This window comes from Poeciliopsis prolifica, unplaced genomic scaffold (genome assembly GCF_027474105.1).
Source record: "Poeciliopsis prolifica strain line A6 unplaced genomic scaffold, Auburn_PproV2 SCAFFOLD009, whole genome shotgun sequence".
Classification (NCBI taxonomy): Eukaryota; Metazoa; Chordata; class Actinopteri; order Cyprinodontiformes; family Poeciliidae; genus Poeciliopsis; species Poeciliopsis prolifica.
Genome location: NW_026562384.1, coordinates 12,217,251 through 12,228,792, shown reverse-complemented (window position 1 = coordinate 12,228,792; position 11,542 = coordinate 12,217,251).

Below are 11,542 nucleotides of genomic sequence, written 5' to 3'. Positions count from 1 at the left end.
AAATGGGAAAGGAAATATTCAAAATGACTGAAAGTCTTACAATGGCTGCATACCTGCACATCGAAATGATCCCGTGTTTTCACCATCGAGCTGCGTTTGGCCCATTTAGTCACTTAATTGATTTTGTAGACAACAATGCTGAGGCGGCATAAAGCATTAGCTGCTCCATAACAGCATTTAAGAGGGCTGCAGAGTCTGCCCATTTCATATAATGGAAAGCTATTGATGCACATCATGAAATAGCAGTGAAAATATTGAGGCAAGTCCAGATTAAATACTGCCTCATCTTTGAAGGGAAGCTGACAGTGCAATGAACAGAAGTAAACAGCAGGGCTCTTAATCTACATGTACAATGTGCTTTTATATGTCGGTAGAAAAATCAGCATCATCCCATGGTTTTTCCTATTGAACTTCTTCACATTTTTTGACAGCCAACCAGTGTGTTTCATTTTTTATAATGGAAGGAAAATGATGGTGTTTTTGCAAAGAAACATCTGCGAAGTGTGCAAGATGGCTTGCATCTTAATTTATTCTCTTTGCCCCTAAATAAAATGGAGGAAACTGATCTGCTTTAGGAGGAACACAATTAGTAAAGAGTCCCATGAGTACTGAACACAAGTGAATGATCATCACTGTGAACACGAAGGAAGGTTGAGGATAAATCTGTGATTTTTTTAAAAGCAGAATCAGGATGTAAAACAACATCCAAAGTTTGGAAGATCTCAGAACAATGCTCAGTCGCTCATCTAAAAGTAGAAAGGATATGGCACAAATGCAAAAAAACTAAAATATGGCTATCCACCTCAACTAACAGCCTGAATTTGAATTGTTTTCAAATTCAATTCAAAACCATTTTATCCATCAGTTTGATTTTATGAAGAATCCTTCTTAAACATCATCTTGAGTGTTTCTGCAGGAGTCTTCAGAACAGAACCAGCCTCATTTCTTTCTCTTTTCTCTTTCTAGACTTTCTAATATGATAACCATGGAGGAGTTACACAGGTAGGACCATCTGTCTGCATCACGATGTGGCGACGTTTTTCTTCAGCATCGACGGCAACGCTGGTTTGTGTTGACTGGACGACGTCAACACAAACCAGAATTGAAGATTGATGTTTACAGAAGCTCAGATGGTTAACGCTGGTAAAGACAATATTCATGAGATCAGCAGCTGTAACTGTAGTGAGAGGTGGTTCAGATGGAAAGAACACAAAATTATGATACAATTAACACATTGTTAGAAAGAAATCGTCCTGAAAAAATGTGCACAACTTTGCCTTTGTAACATAAGATCTCAATAAAAGATATTCATGGTCTCATTACATTGCAAAGTGCAGCTTAGGGCATATTTAATCAGTCAGTTATCACTTGATTTTGCTTTCTGTTTTCACTACACAACTTATATGTTTGTACATGTCCATTGGCTATATAAAGAAGTGTGAATTGGTTCAATAAATTAGCAACTCTGACAAAATGTGTTTATATTTCCATCACCCTGTTTGAGAGAAAACTTGTACATTTGTAGCTGAGTGTCTGCAACAGGCATTGGCTTTGGAAGCTGTACATGTTTACAGTCAAGAAGCAAAGAAGAAACCGAACTAGTCACCACACAAAAGATTTTTTATGAGTTTCTGGAGAAAAAGTCCAATTAAAGCATGAAAAAAAAAACAGGAAAACACAAGGCACAAAACAAGAGGGGTGTATAGAAGGTGTGATCAGTAAAATTACAGGGAGAAAGACATCTAGCAGATGACTAGGAAGTGTAAAAAAGGTCAGAAATAGCAGGAGAGAAGGTGGTGAGATTCTGGCTTGATGTGCCTCAGCAGAACAGACTCTGAGTCTTAACAACAATTAGTACGACTGGAAGTGAAGGGAGTTTTATCTACTGACCCACTTAAAGTTGCTATTTTTGAAGCTAAGATTTTAGGTTTTATCTAGTTTATTTGTGTTGCTATTGTTTGTTCTTTTTGACAAGTGTTTTATGCCTCCTTTCCTGGTCTCAATAGGAAAAGTCAGTGCTCTGATGTTGACTTGATGCATGTCATGTTGAAAATATACAAAGATTTCCCATGGCATTGGTGTATAAAAGACAAAAAGGCATGACTCTTAACTTGTCTTTCATTGACGTTTGGCCCTAAAATCCCTTGTTCTTGCATGTTTTTTAAAGTTTTAACTTTAAAGCAGCAGGTTTTCAGGAATACATGAAGCTAAATAGGTGGAAATATTTTGATTAAAAAAGAAACTTAGGATTTTCTGATCTGACAATTACAAGGGAAACATTTTTGCCGTTTGCTTTTAATCCTTCTGTCAGTCGAGAAGGGTTATTTCAGTTACATACAGTCAACAATAAAATGCAACCGAAGAATCGGGGATGTGTTTCTCATATAAACGTTTTTTTCTTATCTCTAGTTAATCTAGTGAACCCTGACCATTTTGTTTTTCAAGTGAAAAAGCAAAAGAAAATCACAGAAGACACAAACAATCACCATGTGACTTTTGTCATACTTACAAGCACAAATTTCCTCTCATCCATCAACGAATAAAATGTTCAACAAAACGTAGCATCAGAACTCTGAACAGAATAGAATAAAAGCTCGTCACTAACTTTATTAATGCAATAATTAATTATTTGATTTTCTTCAGTGTATTTTAAGATTTCAAATATACAAAGTGGAGGATGTTATTAGAATATAACTTCATCTTTCCTTTTTTCTATCCTTTAACACAACCAATAAATACCTAGCCTTCTTCCGGTAATTTCTTTCTTTCTTATGCTCTGTCTGATCCGCTGCTCCACTGTCTGATAACCTCTTCTTGAAAGCTTTCATCGTCTCATTCTGCCCTGCAGCTCGTCCCAAAGTGCCAGTCACGCTATAGTCTTCAACCCTGCGTTCTTTCAACACATTCATCCTCAGATGTAGCTGCCTCCCGCATCTTCATCGCCACTCACTTCTTCTGTCTCCAGCTCAAGACTCATTAAGGTCTCAGATAGTCCTGCTTGCTGTCCCTTAACCCAATGTCCAGCGTGGTCATGCTGTCGTTGAATTCAGCTACTGGCGGTTAATTAAATGTCTTCACTAGCTGATTAAAACTCATCGCTGCTAATTAAACTGCAGTTTCTCTTTCTCATATGGTTCTGCCTTCCCACATCAATCATAAAATAACAACTTACATACATGTGAATAAAATTTAATATACTTTATATTTGAGTTCATAATGAGGACAATTTATGCATCTTTCCTTTTCATTTTCAAACACGTTCATGCAATGTGACTCATTTTTATACAACAATCAGCTCCACAAAGCATTTCTTTCTATCACAGACAATGTCACTGCAAGCCATTTTTGATCAGTTTCAATTGGCTTCATAACAATTATTTTAACAGGTTTTTACAATCTGAAGGTAGGAGTTTAACAGCCTAATTATAATCAAACTTGATCAAAACTTTTTTTGAAAAAATAAATACATTTCTTCTTGAAAACACTTGTGTAAGGAAAAGGAAAAAACTTGAAAATATATATAGATTTATGCTTTTATTTTTAATTATGTCAGTTTTGGTCCTCCATAATATTGATTATACTGTTGTGAATAAAGCATTCTATCATGACGAATTTTTCTAAATAATATTCAGTCCTTTCAAAATGATACCTGAAGACATCTATAATGTTAGCAAAAAAATATAAACTGAACTCTCTAGTATCTCGTTTGGCCACTAGAAGGCAGCCTTCAGCCCCTTAATCTGTCATCAGGTAGCAGGCCTGAGGACATATTTGTTTCTGTAACAGTGATGCCTGAAACCCACTTTAGATCCCTGTACAGCATTTGGAGGAAGGGCTTGCCTTTACTGAGAGAAAGGTTGATGACAGTCTGATTCAACAGCATGGCAGCTACACTTTATGTGACGCACTGACGTGGTACATAAATATCGACCTCGGAGCTGAAATGGCTATAAATCCTGAAGGAATGTCCTGTGGAGGATGATGAAGATGAGAGCAACAGCCAAATACAGGGAACGTATTACACTGCCACGGTGGCTGGCAGAAAATATCCACAACTGCCGCTTGATTGTTTTCATCTTTTGTCACAAGACGTACAAATATTAACGTATTGTATTGGTATTTTGTGAAATAGACGACAAAAAATAGTCCATTATTAGAAAGCTGAATTATATGCAGATTTCAAGAAAAAAATAAATGAATCTAGTGCAGCTCATCCCTTTTTCACCCTGGCCAAAAAATTTTTTATATTCAAAATGTAAAAGGTAAACGTATTGGTCGGCTTTGTCCTACCCACCCAGAAGAAGGTGAATGGAATGGAACAATGTGCGTTAATGTCTTTTTCTATTTTATTTGTTGCTAAGATTTTTTTTTTAAATACAAAACAAAATTGTGTCACTCAAAGCAGAAATACATTTAAAATTGTGTTACATATTTTTAGATATTTTATAAATTAATTTCAGTGAAAAATGCCATTTCCATTATGTCATTGGCACGTACAGTATATTTTTGCACAGTGAACGCTCACATATTATACATTTATGTGGGTTTGTCTTTCACAGAAAATGAAATGTTTATTGATCTCCAGCCGGACTCTCAAGCAGTCTTTAATGTCGGCTCCTCGGCCGATCCCTCAGGCAGCAGAGGTCCCCGTGTCTCTTGTTTATGACTGACCTTTATCATTGCTGTCGTCCTTGATTCCACGTCTCTTACTCCCCTCTTGTCTTCCTTCCTCCACCGTTCCAGTTTCAACTCTTGTCACATTTAGGTCATTTAGTCATAAAACGACTTATTAAAATGAATCATTGGGAATTTTATTAGCCAGCCACTAAAAAAGATACAGTTTGCCCCCATGTTACTTCAGTTTAGTCTACAATCCACAAAGATAATTCAGTTTAAGAGACTGCATATAACAGTGAGAATATTTTAGCTCCAACAGTTTGAATTCCAAAGAGCTGTTATCTAAAATATAGAAAAGAGGGACAAAATATAAATGTATCCGTAATAAAATTGAATATATAAGAAAAAGCAACAAATACACAGAAAGTGCATTATTTAATAAAATCAGAGTGAAACTCTCAGGGTTGTCAACAAATCGGGCAACACTCATTCCTGTTTTTCTTTTCTCTATTGTAGAGAGGGAAAAGAGGAAAAGCCTCTACTGCTGGCTCTCTAGAGATTGCCAGCTTTTACTAACAGGCCACCTCTGTTCAGACAAGACACAAGCTAGGCCTTTCTGGCCTTTATAGCTGCCAGAAAGGCAGCTATAAATCAAGAAACAATGTGAAAACAAACAGAAACCAAAATGACCATAGAGTAAAGTGTCGAAATAAAGCAAATGACGGCTGTTAGCCCTAAGTGACTCTCCAGCCAAGCTGATACAACTACTCCACACACCAATCCTCCCCCCTTAACTCTCACCCTAGTCTCATAGAGCTCCTCTAGTAGTAGAAAGTGATGGAGAGGTCAAGAATGTAATTTATGTGTCATATTAGGTTAGGGTTGCAAACCACAATCCCACTTCAGTGGGGACAGGGATCATAAATGTTTCTAATCACGATAGTGTGTGTTTGAAGTGCATGTCCTCCTTATCCAAGTTGTCTGCTCTCAATTTTGAGGGCATTTAGCTGATATTCAAAGGCTCACAGTGTCATAAGAGAAGATGGGAAACTGGTTTCGACGTTCAAATAGAAGAAGGGTCGAATTCAGCGCTTACTGTGCACAGACACATTTATTAAAGGGAGTGTCTGTTTTGTTGTCGTTAAAATATTTATTCAATTCTGTTTTGAATACCTGGTTTAATGCTAAAGCCGGCAGAATTTACCAGTTGAAATTCAATTTAAAACTAAACTCAAAATTTGAGGGTTGAACAGAATTAATCAAACTCGTCTTATTCCAATCAGCCAGGGACGGATTGGAAAGAAAATCGTCAAAAAGGTCATACCAAGAAGAAGTGCTCTCGTCCATCGAGTTAACACTTTTGTCTTTGCTACCTGGAAATAGCTTAAAGCTTGAAATTCAATTTAAAACTAAACTCAAAATTTGTCATGTGTCATAAAGAAGTCTGCAGAAAAATACATAACTAACAAATATTTCAAAAGACCACCATAAAAAATAAGAACCCAGGGAATGCAAAATAGGCAAAAATAAAAAAATAATAACCAAGGGGGCCATATGTTGTCATTATTTTTGTTAGAAGACACATTTTCAGTGTCCTGACTGGCAATTCCTTCAGAACAAGAAAAGTTTCTGTTATATTTGCAGGAACATCTATTATCTATTATCAACATCCCCAGCCGGGGAGGTTTCCGGGATTCGGGTTTCTGAGGATTGAATAGAAATGAATCAAACTCATCTTATTCAGCCAGGGATGGATTGAAAAGAAAATCATCAAAAAGGTCATACCTAGAAGAAGTGATCTCATCCTTCGAGTTAAGACTTTCGTCTTTGCTACCTGGAAACAGCTTATAGCTTGAAATTCAATTTAAAACTAAACTCAAAATTCGTCATGCGTCATAAAGAAGTCTGCAGAAAAAAAAAAACAACTAAAAAATACTTCAAAAGACCACCATAAAAAATAAAAAGCCAGGGAATGCAAAATAAGAAAAAATACAAAAATAATAACAATAGGGGCCTTATATTGTCATTATTTTGGTGAGAAGACACATTTTGTGTCCTGACTGGTTATTCCTTCAGCAACCAAAAAGGTTTCTGTTATGATTGTATGACCATCTATTATTGCAGCAAGATCTTCTACTGGCAGGACACTTTGTTCCTTTGGTTGATTTTGGAAACCGTTGACTGGAAACCAGATCAAAACTGTTGTTTTGATCTGGAGGGTCAGGGATGGATCGAAAACAAAAGAATACTCAGAAACGAATCAAAACAGTCATAATCTGAAAAGCCGGGGACTGAGGTTTCTGAGGATTGAACAGAAATGAATCAAACTCGTCATATTCAGCCAGGGACGGATTGAAAAGAAAATCGTCAAAAAGGTCATACGTAGAAGAAGTGCTCTCGTCCTTCGAGTTAACACTTTTGTCTTTGCTACCTGGAAATAGCTTATTACTAATTTTCTGCATCCCTGTTGTGAATAAACATCCAATCCCAAAACCAAGGGGAAAACACATGCTGACTAAGATCTCTGCTATATTGCAAATCCTTGTCGTAATACAGAGCTGAGGTTTGAAGATATGAACTGATGTTTTGAAACACAAGCATTTATAACCTCGGAAGTTCTTTGATCTAGATACACATCATAGATGAGGTCATAGATACAATAAAACTCCCAGTTCACACTACACGATTTTTTGCCCCGATTTTGCCCTAACGACAATCTTAGAACGTTCTGAGTTCTAAGATTGTCGCTTCCGACAATCGTAACCGATCATCCTGTAGTGTGAGGTGTGTTAGGACTGTTCGGGTCCAGTCAGTGGAACGTCGGACCGCTGCTACAGTGAATGAAATGTGCTTAATAAGATCTCATAAAACTATGAGTAAAACTTTATCCTTATTCGGAACAGCATGCTATTGGATCGTTGTTTTTGGGGGGTTTTTTTAACGAAAGATAATTATAAAATAATTGCACAGAATACATCTGGTTGAGATGCAGGACTAGTAGCGGATGGTATTACCAGGTGATACTACCCGGTGTCACCTGCTGACCATTTGCTCTACTTCCCCTGAATGTTTCTACCAGGCGGGTTAAAGCCACTGCTGACAGGATCTGAACTGGAGGTGAGTGGCTGTAAATAGAAGTTACTGTAGAACCTCAAGTGTTAAAGGAAGATTCGGGCCAGAGCGTTTAGAGTTCACATAATAAACAAAAGAGAAAATACTGGAGCAATAATTAGAACCGCAGCACAAAGCCAAACATCCCACAATTAAATGAATCAAAGCATCGGCGGACTGACAGGGACCACGGCGGGATTCCAGGTAGAATCTAGGTAGATTCCAAAGATGTGCATCGCAGCGGCTCTTCATGCAGGACCGGCCCATAATAATATGGGGCCTGAGACAGATCCTCCCTCCACCCCGAAAACCCTTCCTACTAAGAACCTCAGCATCACTAGCATGTTTAAATATAGATGACATCTGTGAGAGGGAGACCAGGTTTATTGGCCAAGTTTAAAATCAATCACTGATTATTTGTTGTTTGCTGTGATATTTTATGGGTTTAACATTGTCGTGTTTAATTGATGACATTACCTTAGCCCCGCCCATTTCCAACAGGAAGTCACCTGTTTTTTCTGCTGTAGGTCTTACTTTTACTCTATTATTTATATGGGAGTAATCCTCTGCAAACTGTTGAGAGGGTGTGGCGTGATGAGGCTTTCATTGATCAAATGAAATCTAAACTGGACTTATTTTACTTCAACACCTTCATTGATGTGTTCATGTCAATGCAATAAGAATTATAAAATGTGTAACTAACCCTTTTGTTCCTTTGCATTTCAAACATCCAATCTCAAGCTGTGTGAATCACTGTAAATAGTTGTTACTCATAAAACATACAGAGATGTGCAAATGTCTTTGAAAGGCAGTTGGATAATTTACAAAAATGTGTTTTTTTAACTGCAGTTGTCTTGAAACTTATGTGTTAAAATTTTTCTCCTTGAGGTTGTATTAAGTATTTTTTTAAATCAATGTATGGTGTACAATTATAAAATATGAAATAGTTATGGATTTATTTTGTTTTTACTAGATATTGTAAATTGTACTTGATTTGTTTTCCTTGCAATTCAACTTAATACAAAAAGAAAGTCAAGTATGCTGTCAAAGTGTGTTCTAGTTGAATTTTTTTTTTTTTGCAAAAGTGTAGACATTTAACTTTTTACATAGCATTTGGAGAGAACTTCAGAAATGTCTGAGGCATACTGGCTTTTACCTTCTCAAGACTAATCCACAGGTTGATGGAAGAGAACACAATGAAGAGGTAGTTGGCCCAGGTGATGGTCACTCGGCTGACAGTAGCTATGAAACATGTCAGCAATGAGCTGCTCCTTCATGCCCACTGCTACCCTGAATGAGTACATCAGGATCTCATCAATCAGAGGCATGCAGCAGGCAGGGCTGGCTCCAGCACATGCTTCCTCTCCAAGTTTCTGTGCTCTGGTCCAGAACACCAGGCATGATGTAGAGGGTGAAATGGACTCCCAGAAGATCCGGAACACACATTCAGATGGAAATTTGGTGTAGAACCGGATCTGATCATCAGAGGCACAGTAGCGGCTAAAAAGTGTGGCGGACAAATCCACTTTTTGACGTCTAGCCTCCAACTCCTTAATATAATCCAGAGCTTCATCAAGTGCACCTGTAAAACCACAAAATAAAATAGCAAAACATACGTTTAGCAACAAGTTTTACTTATATATTTGAAACATTACTTCTGTGAAGATCAATACATGTTGTGAGTCGGATCATGTATGTATACAGCCATTGACTTAATCTCTCCACAAAATACATAACCACATAATCTCATTATTTCATTATTATGTGATCATAATAACAATATTATTATTATAGTAACAGTTATATTTTACTGAAATTATCTTACATGGAAAATATATACAATATACTATCTTTTACCTGCGGGTGGATGTGCCGTGTTGTCATTATCCGCAGTAGCATCTTCAGCCTGGCTAGCTTTCTGAGAGGACAAACTGCCGTTTCTTAGCCCTCTCGAAAGCAGACTCTCTCATTGCCGGTGCAGTGAAGTTATTCCAGGCAAACAGGGAAGGAACAGCTTCACTTTTAAGGCGGCTGGTGGTGGATCCGCTAACAAAATCCTCCGGTGTGAAGCGGCGGCTACATACGAAAGTGCTCCCCGTCTTTATGCAAAAGTCCGGACCTTCATCTCTTCGGATCGCCTGGATCCACTGCTTCCGTTAGTCCGGATCCTTCGGGAACGCATGATATGACCGAAAAATGTTGTTTTCTTGCCCCATATGAACAACCAGGGACCGAACAAAAACAACTGCGCCGAGACTGAGCCATTTTCCTAGCCTTTTAATGCTAACGCTATAGCCACCGGAAGTTATCCAACCCCACATCCGCTTTCAAACCCCGAAGCGTGATAAAGGTCCATTGCACAGAGTACATCTGGTTGAGAAGCGCATTCTAATCTTTGGTTGAGATGTCGCATTTGATTTTAATCTGCAGTCATAATACAATTTTAAACAATACAATAAGTTTCAATTAAAGGAGCTGGAATACGTTAAGCTTTCGCGGTAGTTAGGGGAAAAAAGGATAACTGCCATCTGATTTTCTAATAACGAATATGCAGAAAATGCTTTCTTCTACTTTAAGCTGCTCTGATGTTTCAGTCATTCCGTTATATGCATATATTCTACAACAACATAAACACAGCGAAAAATTTAAAAATTATACGTAAACGGTTAATTAAGAGAGAGATTAGTTATTAATTGATTATATATATATATAGAAATATATTAATTATATATATTATATACCGCCCCTAAACCCCTTCCTACTAAGAACGTCAGCATCACTAACATGTTTAAATATAGATGGGGTGAATCTGTAAGAGGGAGACCAGGTTTATTGGCAGAGTTTAAAATAAATTAAAATCAATCAATCGATTATTTGTTGTTTGCATTGAACAAACCCAATTCAAACACAAAGATTACACTATATTGTAGCCATGGTAACACAACAATGAAACTATCAAGATCTTTAAACAAAGTTTACAAAGTAAACTTCTTAATTAAATCATAATTGTTCTTTTTTTCTCAACTGAATGCATTAAATAAAATGTGATAACATTGTCATTCTCTATGAATGGATGCTACAGATAGATATATAGTCTGTGTTACAAATAAATCATTTCTTGGGTCCCCTGAATGACCCCGACCTGCAGCTACTGAGTTTTCTTGGCCATGATGTCCCAGTCTTACAATTCTAAATCTCAGAGGTGCTAACATCAAAAAATTATGTGGAGTTAACCCCTTTGAGCTCTTTTGATCTATAAATCAGTCTGCAGCCAAGTTGTTTTTGAGATTAAATAGATATTATTAGCCCCTGCCCCTCCAAAGGTCTCTGAAGGTCTGTGCTAAAGTGTTAGGGAGTTTCTTTACTCTGAGTTTTGTGTCAATGAAATGTTGAAATCACAACTTAGAAAGTCAGATGTTCCTCTACAGCAGCATCTTCAACATCCAGTGTGAGGTACAGCTACAGAAACCCATGAAATGAAGCTCACTATTCTTGAGCTAACATGAAGCCCAGTTGAAGTTTGTGTTAGAGCTATTTGTTTGTAAAGCAGTCTCAATGCGTAGGCGCTTGATTCACATCTATTTGGAGATCAGGAGCTGTTTCTCTTTCTTTTTTAGCAATTAAACTTATTATAATTAACACATCCTGAAATTTCAGCCTGGGATTATTTGTGACATGCAACCTAAGGCTAACTCTACCATTTAACTCATGACTCTTTTTCAGGACTGCACTATATTTTAGGAAGCAGCAGCTGTGATATAATCTATATGGGGAAGATTGACAGACTTTTGACTCCAGTTATTATGAGTGTGTT